The 23425-nt window shown below is 42.4% G+C and overlaps 1 long non-coding RNA gene across 1 annotated transcript in view; it reads left to right on the forward strand.

Annotated features, from left to right (window-relative positions):
- Positions 1-402: 402 nt before the first annotated feature.
- The window catches only part of LOC109285681 (uncharacterized), an 86974-nt gene continuing 63951 nt past the window's right edge, over positions 403-23425 (forward strand). The window contains exons 1-2 of the long non-coding RNA XR_009455037.1: positions 403-480; positions 14788-14888. This is a non-coding gene — a long non-coding RNA (uncharacterized LOC109285681). The remainder of the gene's footprint in view (positions 481-14787; positions 14889-23425) is intronic.

The following is a 23425-nucleotide window of genomic DNA, read 5'->3' on the forward strand; positions in this document are numbered from 1 at the left end:
ATGTATATTGTGTACACACATGTACACACATGCAGAGCACATAGCTCCACAATTGGACTCCTTCATCTTTACCTTTAGTATCTTCACTTAATAGTATTATGTCCTATAGATAGTATTACGTCCTATATAAGGAAACTGTGATAAAGGAAACCACGTTCTGTAAACACTACTTTAATTATATTAAGATGTCCACTGGGCAAGAGAAGGCATTTGAGAACGAGAAAATTGCAGCATGGTATTTCCTTGTAACAATATTGTACAAGAGTTTGTTTTTATTTGCGGTTATCCTGGATATTATTTGAAATGCTTGTAGCATGTAGTCTATGATTGGTCTACACAGAGCAAAACAAACTACATTAGGCTGCTAACCATTAATGTTGTATTCATGACTTGGACATGGGGCAAAGGTTCCTGTATGCTGCCTGAGCTCTCTGCAGGAGGACAGTGAGAAGCCAGTCTACCTCCGGTATTCAGAACAAGGTCAGACACAATCACTGTTTGTGAATGCTATATTTTTAGGGGCATTTTACCTGAGATCTGCTCATGGTCCCTACAGAGGTAGCTGCCTAGAGGAACAGAGAGAGTCAGGGAGAGTTAGGGGTAGAGTTTTTACCCCCATTGAAAGACTGCCAATAGACTTTGCTTGTTGTATAATGCTGGGCCTCCTTAAGGGTTAGAGTTGCAGGAATATTTTCCCTGTGCTCCAATTACCTGTGACCTTTAAAATACACACACACACACACACACACACACACACACACACACACACACACACACACACAAAGATGCCTAAGGAAGGGAGTGATAATTCTTCCAGCTAATTTAGTACTCTGTATTTATAAGGTGAAATCAATCTATTATGTACTTCCTTTTTGCGGGGGCAAGGGAATTCAGAAGAGACTTCTACAGAATCTCAGAAATTTAGAGTAACTATGCACTGGGCACATCTACATGATGGTGCCGTCTCAGTGGTGCACAGTTATTTTTAGCAGCTATGTCGCTGTAGCAATGTGTTATAGCAAGGTAGCTTGTCACTACAGCAATGTCACATTGGTGTCACGGTTTGTGCCTGCCAATGCTACATCGCCGGAGTGATGAGCTATGTTGCCATAGCTCGTCGCTATGGTGATATAGTGTCTAGTATAGATGCACCCAGTAATTAATAAATATCATGATTGGTTGAATATTTCAGAAGAGTTAGGGGAAGGAATGGGGGCTGGGGCCAGGAGGCTCCCCCCATGGTCCCCTCCCCTCCTCCTTCAGCTCCCCCAACCTCCTACCTACCTGGCACAAAGCCAGGTCCAGGTTGCTGCAGCTTGCACTGCTGCTTGCCCCACATAGGCAGAGGCAGCATGCTTCTGCACTGGGGCAAGGGCCAGACATAGAGATGCTCTGGCTGGCTACCAGAGCATCTCTGTGGAGGACCAAGCCTCTGGTTGTCTCAGGGCATGATCCCGGACCATGCCCTGCCCCTGGATATCCAGGGGTCTAATTTTGCCCCCGCACTGCAAATTTCAGTTGAAATGCTGCAAGAGGCAGTGAGTGAGACCAGGTTAACCTGATCTACCAAGCAAATGTAGGCATTTTCAGCACAGCCCCAGGGAAGGAAAAACTCAGCTTCTAACCCCTACCCTGGGATTGTGCTAATTCCATCCCCCTGACCTCGACTGGGGTATTTTTAGTACCCCAATCTCCCCACAAACCCACAAGCTCCCCCAATCCCACCAATCCCCCTCTAGACCTGCCAAACTCCATGAAGACCCACCAACCAACTTGCAATCCCACACACCTCCATCACCATGAATTACTTACTTTGGGATCCCTGCATAGCTCCCAGGAGCAGTGAACTGCTACATGCATTGTTCCCAGTCTATGTCTAGATGGTTTAAAGTAGATGGTTTCAAGTAGATGGTTTAAAGTTCGCCAGTTGTGGCGAACACTTGTTCAGGGTTGGGGTGAGCAGCTGGGCTTTCCCATCCCCAGGGAAGCCTGTGAATGTCTACATGTGTCTGGGAGATCAGGTTAATCTGATTTTAATCTAAATTAGTGGACTTCTCAAGGTGATCTAACTCGTACTGGATGCACCATATTTGGCCAAATTAAAGCTCCTGAATGCCTGTGTGATGAAGCATTTACATTGACCTAGCCCTGAGTGATATGTCTGAGGGCCTTCCTATCAGTTTCTTAGTTACTTCCTGTGGTGGGCCAGTAGGGAGAGCTCCTGCGTTAAGCCTCCCACTTCACTACGCCCGTCCATCTTCCGGACTCCACCTGACTTCCCGGGGCGCCTAAGCCCTGGCAGACCCACTTTTGAGGCCCACCACAGAGTCCAGGGGTAACGTGCTGCCACCACCCTGAGAGGGAAACTTTTAAGTTCTGTGTCCTCAGGGAAATACAGGCCTAATAGTTCTATGGGTACTTGACCCAATACAAGCACTTGGGGCACCTCTCCAAGTTGGGGGCCAAAAAGGATGGTCTCCCTTAGTCCACAGACCTAAGGGGCCTCCTAGGCATAATTAAACCTACCCCTCAGTAAGTCTCCTACACCAGTTACAAAGGAGAACTTTATTGGTTACAAGGGGTAGGGTTAGAATAGGGTACAGGGTACAGCAATATCAGAGAAAACCCATAGAGCAAACTCCTGTGACTGGGGTAGCCTTTGATCTCACATTTGCGTTACTGCAAGCTATATAACTAGTTGGATCTCAGTTAGCTTACTTACAAGTATTATCCAGAGGCTGTTGGAGATTCCCTCTGGAGACAAGCAGTTTCTTGACCATAAGTTTTGAGAGAGAGAGCAAGTTTCACATGGTACAGCTCTTTTTTGTTTTTGAGTATTTCTCATGGCTGCTGCCTCCTCCTCCTGGGCAGTCCTTAATTTATATAGCCCTTGTGACCTCATTTACCTGGTCCAATGGAGGCCAGCACCTGTTGGCTGTCAGCCAACCAATTTGAAATACATCACTAGTTGCCGGGCAGACTCTAGCCCACCAGGAAGGAAGCCCCTCACTCAGGTATGTGATACTAGTTACATAGGCAGAGAGAGCAGGTTTCCCCCCTGCCTCAGGAATGTATTCAGCTTAGGTTACCTAAACAAATAGGGTAAGGATGTCTCTCTCTGCCAGGCCCATCCTAATCAAAATTGTCACAGGGCAGAGTTTTTTGGGGGAGAAACAAAGGTGGCTTTCTGCCACACTCCCCGCCCTCCCCCCCCCCCCTTAAAAGCTTGGACACCTTAGCTTTACAGAGCTATGGGCACGAGTGTGTTTCATTTGGAAGGGTTACCTTTTACACCTAAAGAGAGATTACACAAGACATAAGACTAGTCATAACAATAATACATATAGAACATGAAAGCACATTAAGGAACTCCCACACCAGAGCTCAGTCAGGTGGGTCTGAGTTTGTTCAACCCACTACCCAGAGTCTTTTTGTGACAGGGCATCCACTATCACATCTTGGCTTCCCTTGATGTATTTGACAATGAAGTTGAACTTCTGAAGCTGCCAGGCCAATCGTCGAAGCTTGGCGTTGGTGTTTTGCATTATTTGCAACCACTGCAGCGGGGCATGGTCTGATAGGACAGTGAACTGCTTCCTCCACAAATAAAGCCTCAGCTTCTTTAGTGCCCAGACAATTGCCAAACACTTCTTTTTCATGGATGACAGGTTTAGCTTCTGAGGGATTAACTTCCAGCTTAAATACAGCATGGGGTGCCGTGTTTCTTGGTGCTTTTGTAGGAGTACAGCTCCTGGTCCTGAGTTGGAGGCATCAGTGGCTATGTAGAAGGGTTTATCATAGAATCATAGAAATAGGGTTGGAAGGGACCTTGTAAATCTTCAAGTCCGACCCCATGCCTGGGCAGGAGGAAAACTGGGCTCAAATGACCCCAGCCACGTAGGCATCAAGCCGCTTCTTAAAGACCCCCAGGGTAGGAGCCAGCACCACTTCCCTTGGAAGTTGGTTCCAGATCCTAGCCGCCCTAACTGTGAAGTAGTTCTTACAGAGGTCTAATCTAAACCTACTCTCCAACAACTTGTGGCCGTTATTCCTTGTTATCCTGGGGGGTGCTGGGGAAAACAAGGTCTCCTCCAAACCCTTCTGGTCCCCCCTAGTGAGTTTATAGACAGTCACAAGGTCCCCCCTCAGCCTTCTCTTGTGAAGGCTGAACAGGTTTAGTCCCGTAGCCTCTCATTGTAGGGTCTGCCCTGCTGTCCCCGGATCATGCAAGTGGCCCTTCTCTGGACCCTCTCAATGTTGTCCACATCCCTCTTGAAGTCGGGCGCCCAAAACTGGACACAGTATTCCAGCTGTGGCCTGACCAGTGTCGTGTAGAGGGGGAGAATCACCTCCTTGGCCCTACTTGAAATGCACCTGTGGATGCACGATAAGGTCCGGTTAGCCCTGCCGACTGTGACCTCGCACTATTGGCCCATGTTCATCTTGGACCAAGCTTTGGGGGACTCCGCTGCCCACTTCCCCCCAGTTCGAATATGACCTGTCCACCACCACCCTCTGAATATGACCCTTCAGCCAATTTGCAATCCATTTGACCGTGTAGGCATCAATGCCACAGTCGCCTAGTTTTTTAATGAGGATGGGGTGGTCAACAGTGTCAAAGGCCTTGCTGAAGTCCAGAAAGACTACATCCACGGCGACACCTGCATCCAATGCTTTTGTGACCTGATCGTAAAAGGCAATCAGGTTGGTCTGACATGACCTGCCCCTAATGAAACCGTGCTGGTTGCCCTTGAGCATCATCCCCAATGCCGGCCCATCACAGACGTGCTCCTTGATGATCTTCTCAAAGAGTTTCCCCAGGATTGAGGTAAGACTGGTGGGCCTATAGTTGCCCGGGTCCTCCCTCCTCCCTTTTCTAAAGATGGGGACCACATTGGCTATCTTCCAATCATCTGGCATCTGGCCCGAGCATCACGAGGGCTCGTAAAACTGTGCCAAGGGCCTTGCAATAACCCCTGCTAGCTCCCTCAACACCCTGGGGTGGAGAGCATCTGGACCTGCTGACTTGAACACGTCCAGCCCCTCCAGAAGCACTCTAACTTGGTCCTCCTCAACCTTAGGTCTGGAAGTGTTCCCCTTGACTCCATCTTGAATCACGGTGGGGGAGTCCCGGTCCCTGCACAAGAAAACAGAGGTGAAGAATTTGTTAAAGAGGTCTGCCTTCTCCTCTGGCGCAACTACCAGATTGCCCAGCATATCTTGCAGGGGCCCCACATTTCCCAATGCCTTCTTCATCCTCCCTATATATTTGAAAAAAGACTTTTTATTATCTTTGATCTTGGACACTAGTCCTAGCGCTATGTCCGCCCTAGCTTTCCTAACAGCCCCCCCTACAGGCCCGAGTGGTGGAAGTATACTCCTCTTTGGAGATAGCCCCCCCTTCCACCATGTGTACGCCGCCTTTTTGGCAACCAGGCATTCCCAGATATCCTTGGTGAGCCAGGGGGACTTTTAGGCACTCTTGCCCCCCTTGCTTCTTGTTGGGATCATCACCCCTTGGGCCCTGAGTATCGTCTCCTTAAGGAACAACCACTCATCTTGGGCACTGAGTTCCCCTGCCCTGGAGAACCCCAGTGCCTCTCTCACCAATCTCCTCAACTTGTTGAAGTTGACCCTCTTGAAGTCTAGGGCTACCACCTTGCTGCAGGCCCTTGTCACCCTGTGCTGGATGATGAATTCCAGCAAGCGATGATCGCTATCACCCAGGTGGTCAAGGACCTGGAGCCCCCTTACCAGATCATTGCCTGTGGCTAGGACCAGGTCCAACAGGGCATTTCCTCTGGTGGGACTGCGCACCTCCTGGATTAAGTGGAGGTCCTGTATGTTGGCCAGGAACCTCCTGGAACAATTTGACCTGGCTGACTCCTCCTCCCAGCAGATGTCTGGGTTAATTTAGATCACCCATGATAACTACATCCCTTGCCTTAAGTGCCTCTGCAAGCTGGCCTGAAAATTCCTGGTTCAGCTCCTCCCCTTGGTTGGGGGGTCTGTAGTAGACCCCCATCATTAAATCCCTCTCCCCACGACCTCCTTGTATCTTGACCCAGAGCACTTCAGCTTGCCCCCCCTCTGACCCCATTTTGCTGGCCAAGGATGTGTATTGCTCTTTGACATAGAGCGCCACACCCCTTCCCTTCCTTCCTTCTCTATCCCACCTGTAGAGCCTATAGCCCCTAATACTAACTGCCCAGTTGTGGGATGAATCCCACCACGTTTCTGTAAGCTTTACTATGTCTGGGTTTGAACTGGCTATTCTGAGGGCAAGTTCCTCCTGTTTGTTCCCCATACTAAGAGCATTGGTATATAGGCATTTAAGGCCTTGCATAGCTGCACATGCCACGTCCAGATTAGGAAGACTGTCTGGACCCCTATCATGGAGTGGTGCCTTCAGGATCGGTTGTTTGATTAGGGTGGCCTTTAGGGTGTCCAATGCTTCTTGGCACCCCTGCTTCCAGACCACTGGATCAAGGCTGCCCTTCTTGGTCAGCTCATGTAGGGGAGCTGCTGTCGCTTCAAATCCAGGGACAAACCGCCTGTAATATTCAGCCAGACCAAGGAAGGCTCTGACTTGCTTCTTGGTTTGTGGAGGTGGCCAGTCTTTAATGGCCTTGATCTTGTCCCACAAGGGAGCAATATGACCTCCACCCACACAATGTCCCAAATATACCACTTCAGATAGTGCCCACTGGCACTTTTTGGCCTTCACAGTAAGACCAGCTTGCTAGATCTTACCTAACACGGTGGTCAGATGAATCAGGTGCGATTCAAAGTCCTGACTGAAGATGGCAATGTCATTGATGTAAGCCATGGCAAACTGCTCACATCCTTGTAACAGGTTATTAATCAGTCTTTGAAAAGATGCAGGAGAGTTGCGCATATCAAAAGGTAAAACTGTAAACTCATATAGTTCCACAGGTGTAGTAAAGGCAGATTTGGCTATGGCATCCGGATCCAGTGCCATTTGCCAGAATCCTTTGGACAGATTGAGAGTAGAGATAACCTTGGCTGGGCCCAGGTGATCAAGTAAAGTGTCCATCCTAGGCATAGGGTAAGCATCAGGGGTGGTAATAGCATTCAGCTTCTTGTAGTCCACATAGAACCAGATAGACCCATCCTGCTTTCAGACGAGTACCACTGGTCTGGCCCAGGGACTCAATGAAGGCCGGATTACTCCTAACCTTTTCATCTCTGTGATTTTTTGCATTATTTTTTGCTTCACCTTCTTGTTAAGGGGTAAGGTTTGGACTGGATAGGGCGATGGCTGCCCGTGTCTATAGAGTGTACTGCCAGGTCCATTTTACCTGGTTTGTTGGAGAACACTGTCCCAAAGTCTTTGAGTGCTGTGAGCAGCTTGTCTTTGTCCTGGGAGGGCAGATGGTCCGGCAGGAAGAGTTCCTCTACTCCTGCCTCTCCATCCCAGTCACCATACATGACCGGCTCCTCTGGATCCTCAGGTGATCCTTCTACTGAGGAAATCCAGAGCACCACATCATTTTTATTAAAGTATGGTTTAAGCATGTTCACATGAAATGTCTTAGGCCTTTTCCCACTCCTGGCCACTACATAGGTTACATTATCCAGCTTATCCAGGATGACATGAGGACCTTCCCAAGCTGCTTGCAGCTTGTCTGTTTTTAGTGGCAGGAACACCATGATCTTATTACCTTGCTCAAAGGTATGCAAGCGAGCCTTTTTGTCATACCAGACACACTGCTTCTCCTGCGCCTCGGCCAGGGAATCTTGCGCCACTTTCATCATGTCAGTTAGTTTCTGACGAAAGTTAAGCACATACTCCACCACAGAGGTTTTTGTGGAAGCGATTTTCCCTTCCCACTCCTCTCTTACCAAATTGAGAGGACCTTGAATTCACCTCCCAAACATCAACTCAAATGGCGAGAACCCAGTGGACTCCTGGGGGACCTCCCGATAGGCAAAGAGCAAATGCGGCAGTTTCTCCTCCCAGTCATTGGTGTTAGAGTCCACATAGGCCTTTAGCATCCCTTTCAAGATCCCATTGAACCTTTCTACAAGGCCATTTGTTTGAGGGTGGTAGGCTGTGGTCTTGAGGTGTTTCACCCCACAGAACTCCCACAGGCACTTCATTACCTCCGCCAGGAAGTTTCCACCCCGGGCAGTCAGGATCTTGGAGGGAAAACCCAGCTGGAAGATCTTGGTTAGGGCGTCAGCAAGTACAGGTGCCTCGGTGGAGGTAAAGACAATTGCCTCTGGGTACAAAGTTGCGAAATCCACTACAGTCAGGATGTATTTCTTCTCTCTATGAGTCTTATGCCTCAGCAGGCCCACAATGTCTATACCCACTCTTTGGAAGGGTAGATCAATGATAGGGAGGGGCTGTAGGGAGCCTCTCTCTTGTCCCCACTTTTGCCCGTCCACTGGCACGTCTCACAAGATCTGCAGTAGTTTGTCACATTTTGGGCAATTCTGGGCCAATAAAAGTTTGCCTGCCACTGCTGGCGTGTCCTTTCCCTGCCCATGTGACCAGCACATGGTAAATCGTGAGCCATGGAAAGCAAATGTTGTCTGAACTTACAAGGTACTATGAGCTGGCAACGGGGTTCCCAGGTCTCTGCATGGTTCTTTGGTACCCACAACCGATAGAGAAGTCCCTTATCCCAGACCACCTGTTCCCTCTTATTTGGGGTGAACTCTGTTTTTTGCTCCTGAGCCATCTGCCGGAGCTCCTCCAAGCTGGTGTCCGCTAGAACCTCCTGCTTGAACTCCTCTTGCCCAGCTAAGCAATCAGCAGAAAGTTCTGGTGCTCCTGTAAGGAGTGCACCTGCACCCTCAGGGTTGTCCTTTACCTTCTCCCCAAGAGTCTCAGTTTCCTCTGCCACTGACTGACCAGACTCCTCCCTGGGACTGTCACTTAACCTGACCTCAAGGTTGCTGGTTTCCTCAATGGCCAGGGGCTGATTGCAGTTAGAGGGAGTCTGAGTCTCTTCTTCCTCCCCCTCTGCCTCCGTAGCCAATTGGATGACTAGGCCCTGGGAAGTTTTTGCTCCTCCTGCCTTAGCCTTTCTGCTCTGTTGATGAGTCACATTAACACAGTAGGGCTTTAGCTCTAGGAGGTGGCCCTCCTCCCTGTGCAGGTATTTTAGCTCCATAATATCACGTCCCACCAGGATGGGGACAGGAGCCCCTTCCAGCACGCCCAGTTCTATGCACATCCTGCAGTCTCTCCACTCGGGGGGACATGTTACAGATGCCTCAAATGGCAGGGACCCCACCCCTTGAATGGTAAGGGTCCTTCCTGGGACTATATGTTCAGGTGAAACAAGGTTGGCATTAATTAATGACACACTGGACCCTGTGTCCAGTTCCCCAACAAGGGTTCACCCCGTTTACCATTATTTTAGTCTGGTGGAAGGCTGTCACCTCCTCTGGGTTTGTAATCCTGTAGCAACAGGCACGCCCCTCAGAATGGCTCAGGTCTCCCTCCTCACGGCTTACAGCTGTTGCATGTCTAACTGGCTTGGGTTTGTTGCTTAGCTTTGGGCAGTTGGGCTTGATGTGGCCTGGCTCCCCACAGTTATAGCACCCCCTCTTTTCTGAATTGGGTGGTTTGACCAAATCTGGGGCCGCCTTGCGCTTAACAGGAGGTGGCCCTCTTTCCCCTTTTGGACCTGGCCCTCCCTTCCCCCCTCTTTGGAACCCTTTGTGTTCCTTCCCAAAGTATGGAGGCTTTTTGTCTGGCCCCTCACGATTTAGCAACAGCTGATCTGCAATTTCAGTGGCCTCTTGGATGGTTTTGCGGGCCCTGTCTTTGACTAGGGTTTTAATCTCCTTCAGGCAGCAGTAATAAAATTGGTTCAGCACCATGAGGTGTAGCGTCTTCTCTAAATTGTCAGCCTTGGCTCCTTCTGCCCATTTAAGGAGTGCGTTCCACACCAGGGCCGCAAAATCAGCCATTGTCTTCTCGGGTTGTGGGCGGATATTCCAGAATTTCTTCCAGAAATAATCCAGTCCTAACTTGAACCTTGAAGACACGGCATTTTTAAATGCATCATAGTTATCTGCTGATTCCAGGGGCAGGCTGTTTAGGACCACAGACGTGTTGCCCTAGACCACAGCAGCCATGTGTTTCATGAACTCTTTCTTTGGCAACTTCCATTGGTGCGCTTGGTTTTCAAAGATGCTTAGGAACACTTCTGGATCAACCCCGTCTTTGTAGCGAGAGAAGATTGGGGGGGTTCAGTCTGGAGAATGCATCTCATGCAGGCTGGGCACCTGCGGTGTTAGCATTTGCCTGCATTTGGAGTACTGCAAGCTTATGCTCCCACTTGAGCTGAACCTCTTTAGCTTCATGCTTGCGCTGTTCCTTCTGGTGCTGCATCCTTTTCAACTCTAGCTCATACCGACGCTGTTTCCTCTCACGCTCCAGCTCATACTTGTGCTTGTTCTCTCTCTCCTCAGCTTCTAGCCGCATTTGGTACCTCCAGCGCCCCTCTGCAGGGGGTGATCCCTCAGAGGGCTCCAGATTTGGTGTGTGGGGATGTGATTCTGGGGAGGACCCAGGAGTTGGCATGCGTGAAGGTGACTCTGTAGCTGAGTCATTGTCACACAGGAGTTTAATCATCTCTTCCTTCTTTAGCCCTTTCTTCACATGAAGGCCTCTTTCACCAGCTCTTTCAAGTTGGCCACCATCATGTAAACATACTTGTCAGCCATCCTAGCTATCTACACTGTCCAGTTGACCCGATGCCAAATTAGAAATTGTTTGCTCAAGGGTTTTCAGTAACTCTATTCCTTTTCTCAACTTATGCTTCTAATACAGCAGGGTATTCGGATTCCACCTCTACCACCACATGTGGTGGGCCAGTAGTGGGAGGCTCAACACAGGAGCTCTGCCTACTGGCCTGCCACACTCCCAATGCATTTTGAATCAGCTCAAGTAGTTTAGCAACACTCTGTCAAGTTCATGTTTGGCAGAAAAATCTAAATATAACATTTTTTCTTTGGCTATACTTTTTCCTGCTAGTATGAGCATATGATAATGCCAATAACTAGCTACTTTCACTTAGTTTTTCACACTCCCCTTTGAAAGTGGTAAGATCATTTGAGCAAAAACTAGTTATTTACTAACTCTTTTCTGTTTCCACACAAGGAGGGCACTTTTATTTTTCAATTTTGAGTAGGTGAGACATGCCCATAAAGATTGGTCACAATTTCAGGTGTATGCTCTTAATGATCAGTACTGAAATTGGCTACCTACAGGTTGAAATTGTGCAGTTAAACCAATAATAGTCAGTTGGACTTAGTGATCTCCAGAAAGAGTATAGAAAGACATCCACATTAGAATTTACTACATCTGAAATGTACATAAATGATATAAAGAATATATTTGACAATATCATATCAGGCACATCAATCATCAAAGATGTTTTTCAGATGGGGAATAAAGGGCTCAGCTTGACTTCAGAAAAGTTCAAGTCTTGGGAATCTGCTTGGTTTAGTATCAATATATTCTTAGAGCTATCTTTTATTAATAACTCTTTGGGAGAAAGGGTTTGTAGGTGAATTCCCTTTTCTTTAGGCAGTAAATTTATTGCTAAAAGCCCATATCAAATCTTTTGATCCATTATGAACCACATAATATATCACAAATCAAAAAAAAGGGGGGAGAGAAGGGGAGGGTACAACTACCGTTCACCAGTTGTGACAGCTGTTGCTTCCTGAGCAAAAGGGAAAGAAATTCCATATCCTGATGCCTATCTGAACAGAGTCTATAGCAATATATCTAGTCATATCAGCCCAGTTAAGGGTAGACCACTTCATTAGAAATTTTTGTCCTTCTATAGTACGGAAAGTTACAACTATTATAACATGCGTGAATATACTTTTCTGCTTTGTATTTGCTGCCTTCATTAGCTACAGTTATTGATCACAGAATCATTAACAAAGTATACAGATGCTTACTTTTTCTTTTTTATTCTCTTAGAAACTTTATTCATACAACTAGTCCTTTTTTTACAAACAGTAGGCCTATTCATGACAGCAAAGACTACAGATGGGATTAAAGGTTCCAATATCAAACCTTTTAAAGAGGATAATTAATTATTTTTATACTATCTGATATGTTTAACCCTCCCCCATCACTTAGAATAAACAGATTTCTAGTGTTTATTCCATTGAGGACACAGGTAGCAACTCATGTGCTTCAAACACATTTTGATATTAGCAAAAGCAGTCTAAACCTTCATTCTTTCTGAGAGCACAGATTTATAATTAGCCTTGATTTATGTTAACTGTATCACATGTATTAGATAACCAAGAGAGCTCAAATATAATCAGATACAAAATGGGTAAGCTATAAACATTACCTTTTGGGATTTCTTTTTCTTTTCCTCTTAATGTGATGTTCTTTTTTCATGCTAATTTGTAGGATGATACTAGACTTGAAGTTGTTTCTTGTCTATATCAAGATTGTTGCTTGACATGTAGATTCCTTCAGGCTATAATAGTTTAGCTGGAAATTTCATGCAGGTGTGCGATCATTTAGCTCATCTGAAGCACTCCATAAAGCTCAATGTCTGTTGCAAATTAAATGTGGGGAATTTATATTTGTTTCAAGAACTAGAACACTTCTTTTTATGAACTTACATGCAGAAGATTTATTAGAAGTGGCTACTTTTCAGATGCCAGAAGATAGTTGTGAAGTTTTGTAAGTGAAATGAAAAATCTATAGTATGCAGGTTATTAAAGTTATCCACTGAGAGTAATTCTCTTTTGATAGGCTGAAAATATTTTTGTGTTAGTTAAGCCATTTAATTTTATTTCTTTCAAACATGAACTGTGCCTGAATTTGTCCCATAAAAGTAGCAGATAGATACAGATCAATTGATAAAGGAGTTTGATGAGAAATAAAGAGTATCAGGAGGATTTTTCATTCCCAGGGGATATATATCACACTTTGGAAATCACGGAAACCTGTATGCAGCAGGGATAAAGGGTGAAAATTACAGCAGTACAAGCATACAAAAAATATTATTTTTACATAAAAGGTGACTATCTACAAAACCTGCAATTGCAAGGGAATTATTATTTCCTAGACAGAGTGGGGGGAAAAAAAAAAAAGGAAAGCAAGTTATAGAACTGGGTAATGATGAAAGTGGCAATGCTTAAAGCTCCAATTGCAGGTTTGGGACAGGAAATCAACACCTACCCAATCATTTGAAACCAATAAATAAAGTTAATAAAACTACTATACAGTCCCTAAGAGTGCCACAAAGCCATAATTAAAGCAGGTCATATAATGTTATTGTGAAAAACTCACAAAAAGAATGGCAAAGTAGGAAAAGGAAAAACCACACTGATTTGAAAATGTATTCACATAAGAGTTATAAAGGGCAAAAAATATGCTCTGAATTCAGATCCTAATAATCATTCTTCCTCCTGATTGCTGTACAGAATACAGCTTATACCTACAGCAGGCCAGGAATGACTCCCTGTCTATGTATTTACTAAAATGTAATGGCCCTGTCTTTAGAGACATTCCATGAAGCAACCTTTGTTCACTGGGTCTTTCATTTAGTACCCAGTCCTCAGTAAGAAGCAGAATACTTCTATGAATGAACATATGCAGGCAAGATGTGATCCCAGTACTGATGAAATAGTCAAAGGAGAAAATAAAATGCTCTAAAAACTATTTATGATTTGTTTACATTGCTACCTTGATTGTCTAGTCTGTATATTATTAAGAATGCTCTGCATAAAGAGAGTTTATTTGAGTACTTTGAACATAGATCAGCTATTGCCTTTATACTCTTATGGTATTTACTGATGGATGGTAAACCAGAGTAACATTTAAGACTTAACTCCAATCTTAATGCAATATTCTTTCTTGTTCGCTCACACACACACACACCCCTATTATGTCTTCAGGGCTAAATACAGCTAGTCAAACAGCCTGAGGCTGAATAGATTCAATCCTTGCAGGTTAGTCTAAACTGCACAGATTGAACCGATAAGTAAGAGAACAGGCATTCATTCACTTTCGATTCCAGAAATGCAGCCACATGCTTGCAGTGGCTCATGCCAGAAGCCAAGAGGTGCTGGAGTACACCTTCCTGCTTGGCTGGAACAGACTGTTTGAGCCAAGGCTAGCCTGTGCACCCTGCAAAGGAGGTTTGAGGGGGAGATGCAAAGTATCCTGGGATCCTAGGGGACTGTGAATTAACATGAATCTGGAGAGGATCTAGGGCAGAAGTTCAGTAAACCAATTTTACTTAAATTAGTTAAGTCTGATACTACAGCTATCCAGGTTTACCTTAAAACTGCTTTAGCCATTTTGAACTTCTGTTGTGTTACCTATTTAAACTGGTTTCTGATCACTTATACTGATTTATGTGTAATTTCTACCCTTAGCCCAGCAGGTGATTTATAAATCTATGATGCATCCACAACATGCATTCTGTGTGTAGTTTTGGTCTGCACTCCTCAAAAAGAATATAAAAGAACTAGACAAGGTACAATGGGCAAAAAGGATGATCTAGGGTATGGAGAAACTTTCATATAAGGAGAACCTAATAGGATAGGCCTTTTCAGTTTAGAAAAGAGATTTTTGAGAAGGGACGTGATAAACGTTTACAAAATGTTAAATGGTGCAGAGAAAGTAAATAAGGAGTTATTATTTACTGTCTCTCTCAATACTAGAACTAGGGGACATAAAATGAAACTGTTGGGCAGTAGGTTTAAAACTAACATAAGGAAGTTTTTTTTCACTCAGTGTGCCCTTTGACTACACAGATAAGACGATCATGGAAGACAATCATCCTCAACTGTGAGGGATTACTGAAGAAGAATTAACTTGTGGAACTCATTGCCACCATGAGATGTTGTGAAAGCAGGTAATGTAACCCAAATCAAAATAGGATTAGACTAACTTTTGAAGGAAAGGTCTACCAGTAGGTACTGAATATGTTAGATACAGGTGCAGCCTTTGAATCATCAGAACTTTATAAACCTCTGAATGCTGGAAGCTGCTATGCGAGAGGAACAGTGAGCAGAAAATTCTTGTCATGCCCTCTTCACCCTGAGCACCTACTCTCTGCACTGAGATGCGATATTGGGCTTGATGGAGCTATGTTCTGACCTAGAAAATGGCCGTTCTTGTGTGACAGACTCAAAGGGTCATCCCTCAAAGGTAAACTTGGGCCATAACAAAGAACTAATAGATCCTATTAATCAGGAGGAATAAGGGGAGACCTTCAGTCTTGCACACGGAAGCATGTTTCTTTGTGAATTTCCTTCAAGTGATTAGTCTATCAAAACAGCATATCCTAAAAATTATAAGATAATAGAAGTCATTTTCATCTAAAGAAAAATAAATTCCTTAAGAATATGTAGCTGGTATCTTTATTTTTGAAGAATCTATGGAAGTTCTAGAACTAACAGACTAAATTATTTTTAGGGAACTTGCTTTACACTGTAATTTATAGATAACTACTAGGCACCAATGTCTTTGACTGAGCCTGAATTTTTAATCCTAAATATATGACAGTAGATGATTGTCACAGTTGTCAACTCTTGGCTTGATTACACAGTCCTTTGACAAGCAGATGTTGCTAGGTAGACATTAGCATATAAGACACTCTATAAACCATATTTATGGGTAAAAAATCTTCCCTTACTGCATGTTTCTAAGATACAAGCAATAAAAAAAACCCTTGAAATTTTTCCATTATCTTTTTTCATACAATAGTGTGCTGTGTTTACTATTGCTGTTATGTAAGACTTGAAGCAAATCTCTGTATGGTAGTAATACATTTTTCTTCCATCAGATAAATTCTTTTTAGGCTTTATCATAAAATTTCCATAGTAAAATCAGGTTCTCTGCAAATTAAAATATTATGAAAGGGATTTGACAGTTACAGGAGTGAATGCTATCTACTCCTGGTAACTAGGACACACAAACCTTCTGCTATTCAGATAATATTGCAGTATCACTTCATTTCAAAATGTCACATTAGAAATAGTAGTTTGGATTTTTGCATGCTTATTATTATCTTTTACAAAGCAAATTCTTTGCATTTTTCCAACTTTCTTCATAATGAGAGATTCAGCATAAAGAACACATTGTATTTGTGCTCTGGTCTGATTCACTTATCAAGCACTTGCTGTGTTCCAGATAATTTTAATAAATGCGCCAGTATGTAACATTTATAGTTAGGGCTGTACACGTCCTTCACTCCACTGCCTGAGTCCCCACTGATGTTATTGAGAGATCTGTATGCAAAGTGAGAACAGTACTGCAATTTACCCCTGCTGTTAGGTTTGTGTTAATTCATGGTTTTCTAAGATAAGTCTGAAATGGAAGTGAATCTTTGTATGGGTTTCACAGTATTCTGCTACAAAAGAAGATCTTAGGAGAGCTTTCCCATCTGTTTGTGGAATTGCATTTCCCTAAATTCTAATCTTTAGTGGTATATTTTTCTTCAGCTCAAATTTATGGGTATTAGTATTTTTAATTCAGTATTGAACATATGAAGCCCAACAGTTGCATCAAAATGTTCCTCTTCCAAGCATGTCTGACTGCTAGATGGCTATTTGAATTAATTAAATGCATACTGGGACTTGATTCTATAACTGTAACCGACATGAAAATAGCCCTACTGTTTTTAATTGGATTGTTCATACGGCTAAGAATTGCAGATTCAGGCTTATTGGTTTTTGTTTATATATTCTATTCTGGGCTGTACAGAAATTAATTTATTTGCCTTGAAAGCATGTAATATGCAAGAAGTTTTAAAACTTTTGAGACGACGTTGCATAATAAATGGATTTCCAGGTGACTTTATTCTCTGAGATGCAATATACTTAAAATAGAGATAGTGGGGGAAAAGAGAAATTAAAATGGATATCATAAGAATTGCTTTTTGTTTGATTTTTGGTAAACCATTTAAAATGAATTAAGGAGAATTTTATATGTTAATGGAAATAATGCATCAGGACTATGAGACTAAAAATCCCAAATAACTCATTTGCTAGTGTTTCTGCCTGAATATAATTTTAATAAAACCTAAAATCTAGTGTTTTTTACTATATTTGTTTTATATCACATTTAGCAGTGTGACATATCCATTGCCTTTGTGGAGATTTAGCTAATGCTGTACCTTAACTAATTAAATCTTGAATGTATAGACCAAGGTGGGCTCATAACAACTACTTCACTCTTGTGAGAATGTGGAAAAGAGCCTTTGCATTGTGATTCAGAGCTATACTGTTGCTGTTACTGAATGAGCAGAAACTTCTGCACCCTTGCTCATGGACAGCTAACTATAACTACTAGTTCTGGCCCATGTCCTCTCCTGAACCATAGATCCCATTTTGAGGCAGTTCTTATGGTGTCCAAACTCTATCCCCTCACTGTCAGTGTGGTGTCATCTGCAATGCTGGGATAGGTGGAGAAGAATTTCCCACTAAAATATCAGCAAAAGGTGTCCTAGTAATAGCTAGTTGATTTTCAAGAGTATGTGGCATCATTCCCAGAAGCCTTTCCTGGCTTTCAAAAATGTTAGTTTAAGACGTTTACACAAATTATTGCCAATCATATGACAGAGAAAGAGAAAAATACTAGTGGTGTATTCCTTCCATTGAATAATCTTATGTATTTAATAACTAAATTTTCCTGAATCATGAGTACGTCTGCTACATCCACCACTCTTATCTTACCTTTTCAGTAGAGGTGGCATAGAGTTCCATACACCTCTGATATAAGAAGTATCTGCATTGTAATCAGACAGTTCAGCCTGTTGTAACAGTTATGATTTTAACTGTACAGTGTGCTTGTTTCAGACTATTTTTTCTGTTGAAATTCTTGATATTTTTCAGTAGCTGTCTTCAAATGAGCTAAATTCCCTGTACATCTTTCTTTTGTAATTATAGGGCATGTCTACACATGAACATTTAATGAGCATTAGCCTAATTTAAGGTGCATTAACGGTGCATGTCTACATGTGCACGGCCTTAATGCACCTTAAAAATGGCGATTTTCATCTATTTGAGCCAAAATGTGATACCTGAATAAAGCAGATATCAAATTTATGGGCAAATAGCTAAGTTACATTAGTAAACATGTAGACATGCTAACGCACATTAACATGGTGTGTGTCAATGGATAGACACCACTTTAATGTGCATTACCGCATCCACATGTAGATATGTGCATAAATCGCCTTAACCAAAGGCCCATTAAGTATAGGCATGTGTAAATACACGTGTAGACACACCCATAGAGTAGTTAAAATGGGGAGTTAAGACAATTAATCTTATACTTTAATTTAAATTGGAGATGTTTCTGTACACAGAGTAGAGTACTTTTAGTGAGACAAGGCTTTTAGGAAAGATACCTGACTCTCAAGACATATGCAAGACTACATGAGTAGTTAAAATATATTTCTACTTTAAAGTATTATCAAACCTAGCAACCAATTTTTTTTGGTTTTTTTTTGCTTAAGCCCTTTCAGTTAATGTCAGAGTCCTTTAACAAAAACTGTGTTCTCAAAGATGTAAAAAATAATGTCAAACCGAAGTAATTATTGTTCAAACATTTTCTATATTTTATACTGCATGATCTTTTTCATATTCATATGGCTTTTCTGTTTTCATTGGACTAGGTACAATGAGTTTAATACATTTTTTTTATTAAATTCCATTTCTAATAGCTAGAAAGAATTCCATTCTTCTCTTGCTCTCTACAGTACGTGCTTTAGCATACTACTCACTTCTCTTTAGTTTGCTGAAGAAATACAGGGTGAAAACTTACTGCTCGAGTGCACAGGAAATAAAAGGTCCCTTTTTAATTTGTCACACTACATGATGTCATGACGAGTGAGGTTTGGGTATTAAAACACTGTGTGCCTTTGGAGCAAGTCAGTTTAGCTTGGCAAACCCCAAATGATTTGACTTAACCGGGATTGCAATGTAAACAACTGTCTCTATCACTTCTTTGGCTTTCTTACTCAGTAGATGTTTGTTTCTTCCTATCTCTATTTTCCACTTGCTTATCTTTTAGAATCTGCTGAATGGGGCAAGTATCTTGCCTGCCTTTCTCCTTGGCCTGTTCTGCTACTCTTTCCGTGCATACAACTGGTCATCCACCTTTAGAAGATTTTTAGAATTACTCTCTTGTTTCACCAGCTGCAAAGCAGCTTTATAGAGATCATGGTTCATTAGCTAGAAAGAAGAGGGGTGAGAACATACAGACAGCTATAGAAAAGTAGAGCTAGTGGGGACCTCAGGAGGTTCTCCAGTCAAACCCCAGATCAAACCAGGAACAAACCTATCCAAATTATAACATACAAGTGTTTGTCTAACCTGTCCCTAAAACTGCACAAACAATCCTGTAGTACAGCTACAAAGTACATATCAAAAGATACAAAGAACACCCTGACCTACTACTGGTAAAACAGGGGAACAAGGGCACTGTCAATGTCCCCCCACTGAAAGGGTTATTAAATATATCAGTAGCAATCAATATAAAGAAATAACATCAAGCTGACTATAACCCAGCATCAAGCTAGTGGTGACATGAGACAAGTTAGAATAGTCTGAATACTGGATTAGGCCATTGAGTGGGATTGTATTACTTGGTGGTGGCACTGTGTCTGGTATCTGCTCATAAATACAGATTTGAGGGTTACTATTGTGTCCTAGATTCTAAAGGGGTGATCAGTAGTTGAAGAGTTTCTGCCCTTGAATTGATTGTCATCCCTGGTATTTAAGAACAAAAAACATATGTGTATGAGGTATCATTTATCCTGGAGACTTTTGCATTGAAATTAAGTGTATTGAGATTGCAGTACCAATGCACATGCCTCATGTACACACAGTCAATGGTCTAGGCCACTGATTCTCAATCAGGGGGCTGAGGCACTCTGGGGTATCATCACTTCCTTTGAAGGGTGTCAGACGATGTGAGGAGATAAGCATACATGCCTTGCCAATCCCCTACTGCCTGGACACTCAGTGAAGTAAGCACTGTAATATTTAAATTAGTTTTTGGTGACTATTTGTGTAGTTAATGCACTTCATTTGTCATTTGCAAATGTATTGAATTGTTTAAAGTGCCTACTCATCCAAACCAGCTGTGAAGGACTTTAACATAATGAGAGGCTTCCCCTCAACTCAGAAGCATTATACTTTTTTTTTTTTCTGCCACATGATCCACAGTGGCAGCTAGTTCTGTTTCACTTGGGCAATATTATTATAGCTGTGTAAGTCTTGAAAAAAAAGAAAGACTATTATAGCTGTGTAGTACCAAAGCCAAGTAATATCATGCATGTAAGTTTATTCAAAGGTGTCACATTATAAGTCACTAACTTAGTGAAGTTTAAAGAGAGTCCATTTTTATAGCTTCCTGGCAGGAAATCTTTTTTTTTTTATATATATACATAGATGCTTAAATATTACTAGGTGCCATATATGTAGTTTGCTTTCTCTTGAATTTCTCCATAGGATATGTTCTGCTTACCATTCCAAGACTCTTTAGGACATTTTGATAGACTTCTTGGAGGAGAAGCACCCCATTATGGCTATTATGTATTACACTGCTACTTAGAAGACTACTTTTACCAGTACAAGTGATCAGAAACTGGTCTACACTGAAGCAGAACAGAAGTTCAGCACAAAGAACTGCTCTGTACCTAAAACAGAACAGAAATTTGGTCCTCACAGGCTGGTTTAAAAATGCCAAAGCTCAGTCTAAGATTTCTGTCCGTGTCCCCCGCCCCCCCGGCAAACGTGAGTTCTGTTTGCTACTGATCTAAACTACGCTGCTTACAAAACTCTGTGTAACTTAGATCAATTCTGTCTTGGGCTTTTTGAATGTCTGTACCTCGGCACAAAGATCAGCACCCATTAAGGCAAGAGCATGCCCATATGTATACAGTGTGAGGAAGTGTTGACTGCTTTAGAATTTACAAAATAAATGGACAAGACAAGTAAGGCAATGTATTACTAGCATCACCTTAAGTATGGAAACAGAAGCAGAGAGAGGTTAGGTAGTTTACCCACGGTCAGTCTGGAAATCTTTGGCAGAGCCAAGAATTCAACTCTAATTTCTTTAATTGTAGTTCAGTACCTTAGCAACACCAATCCTTCCTCCAATATTTACCTACCAGTTTTAAACCATTTCTACCACCTTCAATTAATTGATTTCTCACTTTCTAGTCTTCGTAATCTAAACAGGTCTTTCCTAACTTCCTGGTATGACCTGTTTAAATACTTAATTATGCACTATAATGAAGTCCGTCCCTTTTTCAAGACTAAATTATTCACTTCACATTGCTTTGCCTCAAAAGAGAGACTTTTTTTATCTCCAAATGTACCTTTACCACCCTTTCCATAATTCCTATTTTGTCTTAGAAATGTTTCTAGTTAGAATATTTTAAAAGAAAACATTTTAACATTTGTGTTGGAGAGGAAATAAATTATTATTTTGGTTTTGTGAAGCAGTTTTTTGCGGGGGAGGGGGGTTGCTAGCATGTCCTTTGTAAGCAGACTATGTCACATCCATCTCGCACAGAGAAAATAACACAGCGGAACAGTAATTGCGCAGCCCTGGGTGAAATCCCGGTTCAGTTGAACTGAATAGCAAAACTCCTATTGACTTCAGTGGGGCCAGAATTTCATCCATCTTCTATATTCCCCCATGCTGGAGGAGAACAACAGCTTTGTGATGTACTAATCTTTTTCCTGAAATAGAAAAATAATGAACAACAAATTAGGGAAAAGTATGCGTTTTTCCCCCTACCCTTGGATGGTTTTTATGATATATGGCATTTGCATAATTAAGCAATCTGAGTCAGAATTCTTAGTATATTTTTGCATTATAAAATAAAAATTGCTGTCAATTTTGAATTAATTGTCCAAGCATTCAATTCTAATAATCTATTAGCCTTCTTTATAAAAACCTTGCACAGCCATGTTGATACTAAATCACCCAGTGCTCCTCTAAAATTCTTTTAACTTCAGATATCAAATCCTTCAAAGGAACATTTTATTTACAATGATCTTGCTTCATTTTAATATCATCTTGTATTCCACTCATCTAAATCCTGCTAAAACCAGCCCAACCATGATAGCATATCTGATCCTCTGTTTTGCAAATTTCAGTTTTATGCTGTTATTCTGACCATGTAAATTATAGTGGGAGCATCTACATGTGCTATTAGCACAAAGCAATGAACTCTGGAGCATATCGTACCAGAGTTTATTGCTCCCAGGTGCACTGTTTGAACATGTTCCTGAGACTGCAGCATGTTGAACCAGGTCAGAGCAGCCCCAGCTGGTAGGGGGCCCCAGGGGTCAGCCTGCCAGCCTGGGGCTGCTCCAGCCCAGCTCAACGTGTTGTGGAAGGGCTGGCTGGGGCACAAGTGTGCTCCAGTGCAGGGCTAGTAGGCAGTACTATCCAGCTGCATCAGCATCTATACATGCACTACTGCAGTGTAAAAATCTCCCCAGCAGGATAGTATTTTTATTTACAGGTGCTACCCTCCTGTGGAGTTAATCAGTTTCCTGCAGACTAATAGAATGTTTACTGTGGAGCTAATTAGTCTACTCTGCAGTAAAAGTCTCATGTAGATGCACTGTGTATACTAGAAATAGTAGCAACCTGGATCATTTGCCCCTTAGGTGGGGTATCCTATCTCCAGAAATCTGTATTTCAAAATTATGATGTTTGATGATGTATATAGAAAGGATTCTGTAGTAAACACAGAATTTTGAAAAGGTAATGAAGTCCAAATTGTGGTTATTTGAAACAGAATTTGAAAATGGGGGAAGTTCCTCATCTGGATAAGATGGTGGATTTCCATGATAGATAATCTATAAAGAGAATTCATATAGAAAGAGAAGGAATGGCTTGGCTCAAATGATTGACTTTTCTATACTTGTGCTGAAAACTGTCAGTAAAAACAAGCCCTTGTTGGCGTTCTTAGTTTGCATGTGTCCAGGTGGCCATGTTTAATATTCATGGATAGTGCAAATATATGTCAGTGTGTGTCAACATGGATGAGAAGCTATGCTGTTCTTGAGGGTTACATAGTCCATCTGGAACCAAACATGGCAATTGTGGATGATTTAATATTCTCTTTGCATTTACTTTATTATATTTTTAAACCATGACCTACAGAAAATCATGTCTACTAGAAGCATTTTAAAAGCTGCACATGCAATCAGTTCAGAAATCATATAACGATTTTGTTGTGGCAGAGACTTAAGCATTCAGTGTTATTTTTGTTACACTGATGGCATGGCCTGAAAATACCTACAAACAGCCTCTGTTAATTACAAAAATATTACCCAGTTTAGTTGTGTGATGTCTTTCATGACATGTCATTAGCAGTGTTTCTTTTGCAAGAGATTATTTTTCTGAAACTAGAAG

Source organism: Alligator mississippiensis, chromosome 10 (assembly GCF_030867095.1).
Source record: "Alligator mississippiensis isolate rAllMis1 chromosome 10, rAllMis1, whole genome shotgun sequence".
In the NCBI taxonomy this organism is placed as follows: domain Eukaryota; kingdom Metazoa; phylum Chordata; order Crocodylia; family Alligatoridae; genus Alligator; species Alligator mississippiensis.